The 16,183-nt window shown below is 32.5% G+C and overlaps 1 protein-coding gene across 1 annotated transcript in view; it reads right to left on the minus strand.

Annotated features, from left to right (window-relative positions):
- LOC106875059 (uncharacterized) overlaps positions 1–16,183 on the minus strand; it is a 193,756-nt gene that overhangs the window by 125,994 nt on the left and 51,579 nt on the right. The gene's annotated exons all lie outside the window — the stretch shown is intronic.

Genomic DNA, 16,183 nt, shown 5'->3' on the forward strand with positions numbered 1-16,183 from the left:
GTGTCAGTATATGGGATCATCTTGACCTACGTATCATCCACATACCCAGTAAGAAATTTGCTAAAATTAACATTTGTTTATGTAAAGATGATGGCTTAGCTATATCCTAACACGCTAATCGACATATTAGATAAATGAAATATGATCCTGCTAATACCTTTGATAATTTCCATCTGAAAATAACAACCACCACTAACATTAGTTTCGAAATTTCCTAGATATTGTCAGCATCCTACCTACAAAGATAAACCAATGAAAGATTATAATATAGGCTATTGTTATCTAAACATAGATTTCAAGAACCTGATAAATAATTTTAAAGGGAGAAGTTCTACTCTTTCACTAAATATAGAAACTTTGATAAGACAAAAATCTCTTTATAATGAAGCATTAGAAGCTAGCATATCAACGATTAGATAATAAATATCTCCAACATTCCGCCATCCATTATTAAGAACAAACGCTGAAAAACTTTTTTCCTGAATCTTTAAAGCGTAATGGCTATAAGACACCAATTCATTCTTTGCACATATTATGCAGCTTGAAGCTGAGCTCCAATAATAAGTGATTGTAAAATGTTGTTGGTTAACTATTAAGTATAATATCAGAAAGAAATCTTTTACTTTTAATAGTATTCTACAGTGAGAAAATTAAACAGGAAGCAAGAAGTTTTAAACAAAGTCCCAGCTGTACTAAATTAATTATGCCTATTGCATGGGTAAATGGCGGTGAGCCGGCAAAATCATTAGCACGCCGGACAAAATGTTTGGTGATATTTCTTCCGGCTCTCTACTTTCTCAGTTCAAATTCCGCTGATCTTAACTTTCATGCTATTGGGAGTGTTAAAATGGAATACCAGTCGTATAACTAGCGCAAATATAATTGACTCGCCTTGTCCCATTAAAACTGCAACAGACCGGTGACATTTTCAAAGGGCATGCTGTGATTTCTTTCAGTTATACGTCATGGGACCAGGTAACTGGTTTAGGATTCCTAGGGCTGAACAAAAGCATCTACACAAAGTACTGAAGCGAACATTTATGAAGCAGTGGAAGGTAGATATAAGCAACGTTGCTTTAATCGCACTTCCTTTAAACATATAGCAAAGATGAATGCAAGAAAATTCTCCAACAGTATCTGGAGTATGAAAAAGCATGCCACTGATTTGAATATAAAATAGAAGATCAAAGTATGATGAATATGATAGAGAAATGGAACAAGAAGTTGCTGTTTATATACTACCGAGAAAAGCCTGCTGATCCAATATCTTAACAAATCTAAAAATTATTTATACGTGAGATCTCATATCTCTACAAAATACTGCCACTTTCGATAGTACCTTCTAATCAAATGGAAGATCATGCTGCGAGCTGAATAAAAGCATCAATACTTAATTCCCTTTATCGTATAATCTTATTCGTTTTCATAAATATTTATCATTTTTACTTAGCACTACATATAGCTCATTCTATAGGAAACTTATTCCTTGACATTTCCTAAATTCTATCCACTTTTCAACTATTTCTAATTTCGTATGCATTTAAATACTCACTCACATATAAAGACCACTTTTCCATATCCTAGATCCTATATCTTAATTTTTTTACTTATTTATCATCATATTTCAAAATCTATATTTCTACAAACCCAAGAACATATACTGATATCTTGGAATAAATGTCTATATAACCACGGGAATATGGTGTAGTGGTTAAGGGCACGGGCTACTAACCCCAAGATTTTGAGTTCGATTCCAGGTAGTGACCTGAATAATTATGATAATAATAACAATGATAATAATAACAATAACAACAACAACAGCAACATCGAAAAATACCTTAAGAATGAGAACCTAGGTTCGGAATTTCCCCAAGATACCTGATGATGGCTGGAAGTTAACAACAAACAAGATGAGGACAAATATCTGTCAAATGTAAATAACGTAAATAATGTACATAATTCCTCATCTCTTAAATATAGAACTGTATTGTCTATATCCAACCACACGATGCGGCAGGATTCGTGAATTTTGCAAATTTTTTTTCTAGAATGTGATTTTATTTAAAGCTTGAAGATTGCTTATTTTTCAAGTTGGAATGAAATCTGAGGAATTATAATCAACGGGCAATATCACATTGTGATTAAATCGTTCTATACATGCATTATCAACTACGATATCCTGGAATTCATCATCGACTAAACAGTATTTTACATACACAAATGCATGCACGTGCACACACAAACACACACACTCACACACACACACACACACACACACACACACACACACACACACACACACCTGCACATATATATTCTTCTGATGTGGATGTATGGCATCGCCTCAAACATCTTCAAAAATTTGCGTTATATTTTAAACCTACGACATTATGGTTCTTTATTATATTATAGACATGGTTATGGCAGAAGCGTTAGTTCAGCCGTAACAGCTGTCAAGATAACAGCAACACATAATTCCATGTTTATTTCGTATTCAATGCATATATACTCCTTAAGCTTACTTGTATTGGTCAGTCTTTCTAATCTTGTAACCCCTCGACAAATGTCATTTTTATAGCCGACATCCTGCAATGGAACAACCAGGCGTAAGTAGAATTGTTGGAATTTAAGTTTAAATTCAGCTGCGGACTTATCGTGAATATAACTACCACACTTGCTTTAGAATTCTCCAACACATTATAAATATATATATATATATATATATATATATATATATATATATATATATATATATATATATATATATATATATATATATATATATATATATATATATATATATATATATATATATATATATATACAGTGGTGGGCACAGCTGACCAAAATATTAGCTTCGCTAATCGCTAGCCCGCTAACTAAAATGTTAGCTTCGCAAACACTACACCGTTCAACAGGTAAGAAAATCAGCGGAAGCCAAATCTGAAAACTGTTATATTATATCATATGAATCTAGTGGAATTTTTATCTTATAGCTTAGACATAGAGCTTTCCAAAAACGTATAGCATGCCAAGGTCAGATGATGACCGAGGTGTACACGAATAGTTACCTAAACAAATGAAATTAAACATTAGTTTATCAGTCATCAATCATATTATTTACTATACAAAAAGTATTAAACAAATCAAAAATGTATAGCATAGGTATCATGCCAATATCAGACGATGATCAAGGTGTACTACTATAGCTGGGCCTTCTCCATCGCATCGACGTGATATTGGTTGCCCTTCACAAACATCAGCCAAACGGTAACAAAGATCCACTGCGAGCGGCGTGAGCGGCTAAAGTCAAAGCTAGAAGAAAAATGACCATTTTTGGTTTCGTGACAAAAAGTGTTCTTACATCAGGATAACGTTCGGCCACATACAGCGAGGATGACATTCGAAAAGCTGGAGCAGTTTGAATGAGAAACGATGCCCCACCCACCATATTCGCCGGACATTGCCCCATCTGATTATCATTTATTTTGCAGTCTTCAAAATCATTTGGACGAAAAAATATGAATTCTGTAGACGAATTTTAGAAAAGGACTTTGCACGTCTGCCATATAGATGGAAAAGCATTGTAGAAAATGACGGAGAGTATATTTTAGATTAAAAATGAATTTCTGTTTATCTTAATTTTGAAAAATAAAAGAAGTATGAAAAAAACCCCATTATTTATTGGATGACCCGATATATATGAATCTATTTAAAAAGCTGATAAGTACAAATACGCTTGATGATTATATTTCCATAGAATACAAAATAAACAAAAGTAGTTACGTAAAAGTCTTATCTTGACAGCTGTTTCGGATGAATCATGGATTATGTACACATATTAGTGTTTATGTGTGCATGCGAGTGAATATGTATCAATGTCTCAATATATATATATATATATATGTCCGTGTAGTGTTTAGAAAATTTAAAATATTAATGGTTCTGTTTCGAATAAAGGGAGTAGAATGAATATTTGGTATGCAGATTAATTATAAATGCTTCTCCATAAATTTTGACAAACAAACAAACCACTCAGGAATAACATGAAGCCAAAGCTTATTTTCTGTATCGCATCGAGATTTAATCAGGCAAAACAAAATAAAACCCATTAAGTTTTAAAATATTAATAGTTTTTAAATAATGAGGTTTATAAGTTATACATTTGTTATCGGTTTTGTGTTTTCTCTTCTATTTCCATTTCTCTCATTATTTCTGCCTCACTCTTTCTTTCTCTTTCTCTTCTGTTTTATATCTCTTTACTGCCCCTCTCTATCTATCTGTATTCGTTTGTCTCTCTCACGCTCGGTCACATGCTCGATCGCCCCCTCTCTCTTCGTGCTTTTCTCTGTCGCCTACGCACCATCTCTTTATCTCTATATTTTTTCCAACTTGAGTTTTGTATTGTTCAAGTCGGGAACGCACATATTCACTCATAGCTCTCACTCACGCTCATAAGTACACGCGCAGGGAAACACAAATAACTCACATATGTGAATATATATATACATATATACATTATATATATATATATATAAATATATATAGGTATATATGTATGTATATATATATATATATATATATATATATATATATATATATATATATGTGTGTGTGTGTGTGTGTGTGTGTGTGTATGAATGTATATATATATATGTATATATATATGTATGTATATATATATATATATATATATATATATATATATATATATATATATATATATATATATATATATATATATGTATATATATATTTATATATGCAGAGAGAGAGAGAGAGAGAAAGAGAGAGAGAGATAGCAATACGATTTACAAAAAACAGAATTAGATTGACAGACAGGTGTGCATTTATATATGTGTGTGTGTGTGTCTCTATGTATGTATATGTCTATATGTATATATAGTATGTGTGTGTATTTGTATGAAGGCATATATATATATAAAGATAGATAGATAGATATGTATGTGTGTATGTATATATGTATATATACATACATACATAATTACACATTTATCCTTCTCTATATTTATTTAACAAATACTCACAACTTCCCCTCTATTTTTTATACCTATAAAAGTTTTCAATTCAATATGGCTGCAGTCGCTGCGGTGTAAGAAGGGAAGGAATTTGTGAGAATTTGATAGCATTTAGCGATATACTGCCACTGTTTATGCTAATTGCAGATTTGAAGCAATTTCATTTCAATAAAATAGAAAAATTATTTGTAAATCTCTCAACGAGAAACATTCAGTAACAGTACTCCAAAGTAAAGATTATTTGCCAACATAATGTGGCAGTCCTGGTTTAGGACGAATGTTACTTCTATTTAGCACCAGGAAACATCGTTTTCAGCTTGTTCGAAAATATAAGGACACAGATAGTGTGTTGTATAGCCAGCTGTAGACTACCACATTATGTTGGCAAATAATCTTTACTACATTGTATTATTATTATTATTATTATTATTATTATTATTCAGCTCACTGCCTGGAATCGAACTCGGAATCTTGGGGTTAGTAGCCCGCGCTCTTAACCACAATGCCATATGCCCGTCCCCAGAAATACAAACAATGTTGATTGCATTTACGTAATCTGGGAAGAAACCTTTCACAAAAAAATGAAACTTTTGTAAAATAAAGAAATATAAAAATATGTTCAGTTAATGGTTGAGCTATGCGGAATCGATGAAAGTCGAAGAGAATATATTGATTAGAGTAAATGTTCAATTAAAAATAATCGATGATTAAAAAAACAACGTTGTTTTGAAAAACGTTTTAAGAAATTATATTTAAATTTAAATTTGGATAATATTTGAAATTTTGAAATTACATAAACCAAAGGAATGATAGTTACATACACATGTACATACATACACACACACACAAAGAAAGGTTCGAAATACGAGAGTAAATAAACAGCCAACAACTTATGAAGGGTCGTTCTTTATGTTGCTTGTCTTGTTTTCCATTTGTATCTTTCGTTGTTCGAAAAAATAGTTCATCTTCCATGTACTCGTAGTTCGTATTTTTTTTTGTACACGTTTCACCACGTCCTGTGTCCACATATGCATATATGTATATACGTATAGATGTAAGTATGTACATATATGTATGTATATATGCATATACATATACTTTTTTTATATTATATATATATATTCTTTTATTTTTTATTTTTTATCAATTGCAGGTGAAAAGCGTCCAGTAACACGGCTGGATTTGCCAAGCCCGTGATTTCTGCGTATTTGTGCGTTTTAAGTAGTAAGTATCCAGTATCAACCGCATGCTTAGTCTAATATTTTCTTCGCTGAATTAGAACACTGATTACCAAATCACTAGTGTCTACGATAAAGACAAAGTAATATTGTCACAAGTTTTAATTTGTGAAATGCTGACGTGCTCTTAAGTTTTCGTGTATTAGGTTTGACTACAGGATAAATAATTAGCTGATCCATATTCTATGAGCAGGGAACAATAAACGAACATCTCTGTAAATAGGAAATCTAGATGTGACTATACACCAAACAATAATGAGAGGCAACAATCTGATATTGCTTCTCGGAAAACTAGAAAGAAGCGCTTACACGAAGGAACTTGGAACATCAGAGTATTTTTACAAATAGAAAAAATTCCTTTTATTGAAAAAGGGAAAACAAATATTGACACCACAGGAATATATAATTCAAAATAGAAAGATGATGCTAAAATTGTATGAGAAAATCGAACAAAGTTGTATTCTGGTCAAAGAATAAACAAGTACAAGAAGAGACGGAATTAAAATCAAAACTCCAAAAATAAATCACTTATTGGATATTGGATAATTACAAAGATATTGGTAATGAAGGAACTACGAGAGAACTTGTAAAGAATTCTTGCAGAGTATTTAAATAAGATTAATCTAAACGAAAGCTAAAAGAAACTAGAACCATAATGACAGAGAACATACATACAATATAACAGGTCAATCTGTATTAGGTGAAAGAAACGACAGAGATGACCAAGTAATCTGTTTATGCGAAAGAAACAATCTAGCAGTCACCAACAATCTATTGCAGTAGTCACCATTAAAGTTATGCATGCGGAAGAGTCGAGGTGACATAACCAAGAAATCAGATACATTATATCGTGTTAAAAGCACTGGCTTAGATACAGTGTAGCGCTTGCAAAACCGTACCCTGGAGTAACTATCGATTCATACCATAATCCAGTGGTAATTAAATTAGAAATCAAACTTAATAAAATGAAGATTGTTAAAAGGCTAGAACAATGGCGTTCGTGAAAGGAGACAGAAAACAAACAGAAATGTGTGTGGAAATACAAGGTGAGGATGAATATTTACAGAATGAAGAATGGATATAAAATATAAACATAAAGTAAAGACCAAAGTGAAGAAAAATAGCACACAATTAAAATTGGGTTGTAACACATTAGCAAAGAAAACATTGTCTGAATGATTGAAGGAAGCGAAGAAAATGAATGACTGCATAATCTATCGATCAAATGAAAGAAAATGAAGAAATACAAAAATAATGATGCGAAATACATACAATACCCAGAATAAAGAGATGTGTCCTGAATGAAAAGAAACGAAAAACAAGACTAATGAATGACTAGATGATCAATGCTTTCAATTTTAGAATTTACATAACCAGGATTAATTTAAAGAAATCTGTGATAAAATGATTAATGATTTGGGCACAAATCCAGCAGTTTCTAGAGAAGTGACCAGTCGATACCATCGGCTCCAGTATTCGTTTGTCCCCCCACCACCATTGCTTGACAACTGTTGTTGGTGTGTAACTTAGCGGTTCGGCAAAACAGAACGATAGAAAAACTACTAGGCCTACAAAGAATAGTAAAAGAATATAAAAACCTCAATTAATGTTTCGAATGGTAGGGGATCAATGAATGCCAAAGAGAATATATTGATTGGGCTTAACGTTCAATTAAAAATACTAGCAGAAATGGAAATAGAATGTTTGTTAATGCATAGATTGTATTTAAACGGGTTGAAAAGATAAACAAAATCTATGATGATATGAACAGCTGTGTCCTGCGCCGGAGTTTCTCAGGGAAACAAAATCTTACAAGAGGAAATATAACAGGCAATAAAGACGCTTAAGTGTGAAAAGGCAATTGTAGCAGACGACATAGTCACAGAAGCTTTAAAAGCATTGAGCAATCAGAAATTAAATCTAATGAGATACTTACGTAGTTTAAAACATGAGTTGGGACGCGTGCCAAGTTATCACCAGATCTATCTTTGGTTGATTACCAAAGAAGCCCCAAAAGCTCAAGTCTAACAGAATTTAGAGTTATAAGCCACGTACGTCTAGTGAATAGTTTATTCACATGACGAATAGAGTTCAAAACTGAATTTCGCGGCACCACTAAAATGAAAATATGTCATGGTTTTAAGCCCCTGTACAACAACTTATGCCGGAATATCGTACTAAAGTGAAACAGTTCTACACGTGATTTTTTTTAGGCATTAGACGGAATGAAATATGCAAGACAACTGAATGCCAATCAGAATAGGAGATATGTAGGAGAAACCTCCAAATAGTAGCCGGAAATTACTTGGAGCAAAAACTGTTGTAAGAACTAAACAGGAAAAAACTTTCACTTTAAAACAATGAAATCAATCGACCAAGGATGTGCGTCCACGCTTTACCGTTTTAACATGTACACTGAAAATATGCTCGGAAGAAAAGTAAAAGACATAACAGTCTTGGCAATAGAAGAGCATGTATATCAGTAATCGAAAATATGCAGACGATACTGTTTTGTGCACTAAGAATAGAGATACGAAAAGTTGTAACGAGAGTATATGACAAAAAAATAGATCGAATGAGAAACAGAAGGGAATGATAACAGAAAAGTAGTAAATAAATCGATCGTAATAACCAGTGCCATTACCTAAAATAATATTACAATTGAAAGAAGAAAAGACAATTGACCAGACACCAGAAGACAATATAGTTGGGTGGGGGGATATGAATGAAGAAAATGAGAAATGTGAAACTGAAATGAAATGTATTGAGAGGAATAAAAAGTCATTTTAGAAAATGCCAATCAAGCAAATGCCACATACGTATGTTGGTGTATTCAGTTAATGTTAGCCATTAATAACAGAGGCTTTATTAGTAGTGTGTTCGTATTCCTGGATACGTAAAAACATCCACATCTACTGATAGAACTCCAAGATGACTTGAATTTTTCAGGATATAGAGGTACTTCTTTACTTCTAATAGTAAATATATTGTATATAAATGCATCATTTCCATTATTCCTAATAAATAGGGTTTAATGAAACTGTAAGATATTCTACAGTAGATTGACGCTAGAAACACACCATGTGTATATACATGTATACTTACTCAAATGGATGCTGGTTGAGCCTTCTGTCGGTTACGACGACAATTCTTCCAGATGATTCGATCACCGAAATATCCTGCCCGTGAAGTTAACGATCAAGTGGCTGAGTACTCCACTGACACGCAGGGGCATTCATCCTGACACAGAATGTGACAAGGCTGAGGTTTGAATTATAAGTACTATTCATTTTTGCCCACAGAGCGGACTGGAGACCTTCAAATAAAGTTACTTGCTTAAAGACACAACGCGCCTCCCGATAATCGACCTCACGGCCTTACTATCGGGACCCGAATACACTAACCACTAAGCCATGCGCATTCACTACTCACACACACACACACACACACACACACACACACACACACACACACACACACACACACACACATGTATATAGAGAGATTTAAACCTACAGTATTTCTAATATATATATCATATTAGAGGGAAAATCAAAACCAAGGCAGAGCAAGTATCTCAAGTCATTTAGAATAATTTAAATAGGATAAAGTGAATTTGAAGTCTTTACAGCTGTTTCTGGGATAACCCAAGTGGTTCGTTAGCATGTCCGTGCTCTGGGTATTCCGTCATCAGAGACAAGATATGAATATTTTAGACGGGGAAAATTTGCAATTTACAAGAAATAAAATTCCCAGTTTATAAGAAACAAAAGAGAAGAATAAATTCATAAAATAGAAGAATAAAGTAGTTTTATTGCTGTATATATTTATCGCTGCATATAGATAGCTAGACATAGTTAACATTAAAAACATCTAGCAATATTCAGTAAAGGTATCTCATCGCTGAATAATATTGGCAGGATTAAATAATAATGAAATCTAATAAACAATCATTGAAGCCACTGCTGAAATAACTTTTAATAACTTCTGACTCTGCATTTGTAACGATTCCTATTCCTAATCAATGTTCGCAATTGTTATACTTTTCAATGCGCTCTTTAACTAAATGTCTGCATACCTTATCATATATGACAACAAACACACACACATACATACATACATATATATATATATATATATATATATATATATATATATATATATATATATATATATATATATATATGCATACACACAGACACAGACACGCATTCACTCAAACACACACGAACTCATCCAGACTCTCTCACACATACACTCACACACACACTCACTCACACACACACATAGTCAGTCACACACACACACACAGTCACTCACGCACACACACAGTTACTCACTCACGCACGCATACACATTCACACAGACACTCACAAACACACACACATATATATATATTCTTTTATTCTCTTGTTTCAGTCATTTGACTATTGCCATGCTGGAGCACCACGCTGAAAGATTTTAGTGGAAGCAAATCGGCCCCAGGACATATTTTTTTGCCTAGTACTTACTCTGTCATCCCTTTTGCCGAATCACTTCGATTCCTCTGGATAGACGGTTAACAAGGAGTACTTTGTGGAGATGGTCAGTGGAAGGGTGTGTATGCGTGGGATTGTGTGTGGGGCTGTGTATGTGGAAGTATATGTGCGTTCCTCTGTGTGCGCGTGTGTATGTGTGCGTGCGTGTGTGTATGTGCGGGCTTATATATATATATATATATATATATATATATATATATATATATATATATATATATATATATATACAAACATATATATCGATATATATATACTTGTATATAATTATGCATATATATTTATATATATATATATATATATATATATATATATATATATATATATATATTTATTTATATATACATATATACATATATATATATGTATACATACGTATATGTACATATGTGTACATACATATATATATGTATGTATATTATATATATGTATATATATATACATAAATATAAATATTCTGTGTGTGTGTGTGTGTGTGTGTGTGTGTGTGTGTATGTGTGTGTGTGTGTGTGTGTGTGTGTGTGTATGTGTGTGTGTGTATGCTCAAAAAGCCATTACATTTCTCATGTTTCTGGGCCTATGCTTCATTGAACAAATGATTGCGGAATTTGTAATGTTATTCGTTCGAACACAGAATCAGTTCGAGAATTACTTGTTAGAATGATCCATCATTCCAGTCAAATTGCAATTCGTTCAGTCATGCGGGTCTATAAAAACAAACACCATAGCATATTTACTTTCAATATGATATTTTTCTACTGCACTCTCTCTCCCTCTCTTTTTTTCTCTCTCTCTCTCTCTATCTTTCTTCTTCTCTCTCTTTTTCTACATACATAACATATATGCATGCATGAGCATTCGTGTATATATTTATTTATTTGTTTGTGCGTTTATGTTTGTGTATGTGTGCATATGTATATATATATATATAAATATATATAAATGCGTACATACATACATACGTACATACATACATATATATATATATATATATATATATATATATATATATATATATATATATATATATATATATATATATATATATATATATATCGATCCTAAGATAATACGTTATAACATCGAAATAAAAAAACTTTATTTCTTCAAATAAATTGACATCGTGTCAAGCAGCTTCGCAATCCTTGTTAATAAAATTGCAACAATTCTCAAATCAAGCATATGGTTAGAAAAAAAACAAAACTTATTCTTTACAGAAGTCTCACGCTGATATATCACAAAGATATATTATATACGTCTGTTCTTTTATGGCAGTGAACCAAAGAAATTATATTCAAATGCTTGCCAAACATGTGAGAAATGTTGTCACTCTGGGATAGACTGAAAGTTAGACTTATCTGTACACAGAGGTAAATGTTGTGATGAAGTGTTGCATTTAACTGACATGAGGCACATATACAATAAATAGCTATTGTAAAACCGTCTTCTGTTCAGTAATATGTATGTGTGTATGAATTTATTTATGTATGTATGCATGTACGTATGTATGTATGTATGTATGTATGTATGTATGAATGTACGGATGTATGTATGTAAGAATGTATGTATGTATGTATGAATGTATGTATGCCTCTATGAATGTATGTATGGATGAATGTATGTATGTATGTATGTATGTATGTAAGTATGCATGTAATTAAGCCTATATCTGGTCATAGAAAGACCAATGGTTTCACATCTTCTATTGGCTTAGCCGCATGGGCGGTTCGTCAGACCCTAAAGTCTGACGAGCCGTCTATCAGGCTAAGCCGTTTGTGGATGAGAAACCATTACTGCTCTATACATTAGAGTGAGCTTCTTTTTCGGATATAAGATCTGTTGAACATATATTGATAATGATGATATATATATATATGTATAAACTTACTCATGTATTCATAAATATGCTTATGTCTATATACATTTTATATATTTGTGTGTGTGTAATTATTCACAAGGAGTATGAAGTAAGCAATTTGTTTTATTAGGTATATTTACTATTTTTTCGATAGTCGATCTCAAGTTTATTATTACATTTGTATAGAATATACGTAATTATAGATTCCTGAGATAAATTATAAGCCAACGCAGCTGCTGGCTGTTGGTATCAATTCCTGAGAATATAACTGACGGAAAAGGATGTATTTAACACGTAACTCTGTAGCGTCGAATTTCGATTGTATCACTATAACGATACCTCATAATTCTATGTTTGAATATTTTATATAATAATATAACAATTCACTTGAGATCGTATATAGATTGGAGAACTGTAAATTTATGTAATAAAACGACTAACTCCATCCATTTTCTATACAATCACTGGGAAATAATTGATAATTAAAAATAATCTCTATGCATATTTATGTTCGTAAATGTAATCTGGAAAACAAACGGTTTCCAGTTTACATTTTATATCTGATAGCCTGTGCACGCTGATGAGCTTAACATCCGAATGAATTTGATGCACACAGGTATATATAAATACATAAATATGTGTGTGTCTGTGTGTGTCTGTGTGTGTCTCTGTCTGTGTGTGTGTGAATGTACATGAGTGGTTGTATGTGTATGTAAGTATGTATATATATATATATATATACATATATATATATATATATATATATATATATATATATATATATATATATATATATATATATATATATATATATATATATATATCGTGTGTGCGCCTTCATATATGCATATTCGAATATAAGTCTGTTCACAAATATATCGGTAAATTAAGTTATATCGACTGGGGTCGATATAGTTGACTATCACCCTCCACCAAATTTCAGGCCTTGTGCCTATAGTAGAAAAGATTATTACTATTTTATGTTTAAGTTTTACTTTGTATTTATATGAATTTACTCCAAGTCTCACCCAGAGACCCAAAGAGACAAGTTAGTAGTTCATGTTGGTGTAATGCCTAGGGTGTCATATATTTGGTTTTGTACATAGTGTTGTTCTAGAGAATGTTTAAGAAAATATAAGAAAATTATGAGTTTATTTTAAAATTTGAGAATACATAGACATTATCTTATGTAGGATATGGGTAGTTTCCATGAGCATTGTCTTTTGAATTTCTGCCATTTTGAGGTTTCTTGGTATCTGACCTAGCTCCCTTTTGCTATCATTTCTAGGGCACCTACGACAACAGGTATTGTTTTAATCTTCAGGTTTCACATTTTGCTAATTTCTATTTCAAGTGTCTTCAGGTTCCACATTATTATTATTATTATTATTATTATTATTATTATTATTATTATTATTATTATTATTATTCAGTGAGCTACCAGAAATATTAGCACGCTGGTCAAAATGCTTAGGAGAATTTCGTCCGTCTTCACGTTGTTAGTTCAAATTCTGCTGAGGTCGACTTAGTCATTCATCCTCTCGAGGTCAATAAAATAACGACCAGTTGAGCACTAGGGTCAATAGAATATTTTACCGCTCCTCCGTAGGACTAGTATTATTTGCTAGAGTTGTTAACGTAGAAATAATTATCATTAATATCTTACGGATCCTCACCATGTTCATGATCATCATCAAAATTATTATTATTATTATTATCGTTATTATCATTAACATCGTCATCATTATCATTTTTATCATCAAAACTGTTTATTATTATTGTTGTTGTCTGTTGCTGTTTTTGCTGTTGTTATTATTATATATTTCACGCATTTCGCCTCATTCCAGCAAAGGTCTATTGAATCACGGAATAGAGTCAGGCAAAGTTATTTCCCCGAAGTATTCAGCGACTAAGTCAGGCAATTTATGTCATTAGAGTTTAATTGATCAGAAAAAGTATGCAATGAAGCATCAATTATATTAGTTCCAGCTTTTGGCATCTCTTCGCGCCCATTGCTCTGTGTTGTTTCTACGAAATAACATCAATAACACCGAACCTCATATCGTTTCCATACCTTTTTAAAGAGAATATTAATAGCTCAGCAGAAACCCTGTTTGAATTCATTATGTTTATGTTCCGAATCTGTTTTAATTTTGCATCCGTTAAAACAAGGATTCACAAGTTTGTGGTCAAAGAAATTCTGTTTATTTTGGGCTTCCAAAATAGAAAATAGCTTTGTTTTTGCTTTCTAGGTTCACCTACCATAAAATTAACGTTCTGTATTTTCCATGACGATTTTGCAGCGGTTTTGATGAGAATGATTCTCTTCAGAGAACACCAAATGGTGGATGACTTTCTGAAAGTTTTTTACAGGATCTACTCTTTGGATTGCAGCCATTCTTGTGTTCCAGCTTGATGGCTTTTTAGTTGGTGATATCAGCTGTATCATTTACTTCAGTTTGTTAGTTTGTCGACCGCTCTTTGGTCATTGACTCGGTTAGCTTTTGACGTGAAGGAAAGTCACTCGATAGAGAGATTTGCAGTCGTGTACAATGATCCTCTCATTGGTCCACAGAATAGACAGAGATTCCTCGGAACAGAGACGGCATCTCCTGGAAACGATATTGTATGGCTTTGCGTGCCTTACAATACACCAAGTTATGTTAAACTTAATTTTATCTTCTGAAAGACTCTCTCTCTGTCTGTCTGTCTCTCTCTCTCTCTCTCTCTCTCTCTCTCTCTCTCTCTCTCTCTCTCTCTCTCTCTCTCTCTCTGTATATATATATATATATATATATATATATATATATATATATATATATATATATAGAGAGAGAGAGAGAGAGAGAGAGAGAGAGAGAGAGATGATTCACCGCTAGCTATTAAAGCTTTGTTTTTTTTTATTCTCTCTCCGTTTATTTTTTCGTGTTTCATTCTGTTGAAGAGCGTAGGCTCGAAACATAAAATACTTTCTCACCTTCCCTAACGTTAAGCTAGTACACCTGTTTGTTGTTTACACACCTGTCTTCGTCTTTTGTTGTTTGGTGAATTCCAACTATATATACGCAAAGTGAGCAGATTCCATTCAGTTTCGTTGATCTAATCTCATCTGATGAGATGGTAGTCTATCTTAATACAGTGACAAAAAAAAACTTGCCCAACACCACCAACGGCGTGGTCGAATCCCTGGCAAGGTGATACGAAGATGTGTTTCTTAACCTCACAGCAAGTGGCATTTTTGTTTATGTAAAAATTCTATCAATAAATAATCTCAACAGAATTGTTTATCTTCGAATACGAAAAGTCATCACCTATTCAACCTCCCACGATCTCTCTCATTCCTTACTTCCCCCTCATTCTGTCTGTGTCTCTCCTTTGATTCCTATCTCCCCCTCTCTCACTCTTCATATATTTCCAGTTCATGACGAAACATAGAGTACTTATTCTTTTGTATTCTATGGAAGCAATTGTAGATTCGATTTGACTCTCTATAGAAATTTTTCTATGAAAAGT

The sequence above is a fragment of the Octopus bimaculoides genome, chromosome 15 (assembly GCF_046866305.1).
Source record: "Octopus bimaculoides isolate indiv1 chromosome 15, ASM4686630v1, whole genome shotgun sequence".
NCBI classification, from domain to species: domain Eukaryota; kingdom Metazoa; phylum Mollusca; class Cephalopoda; order Octopoda; family Octopodidae; genus Octopus; species Octopus bimaculoides.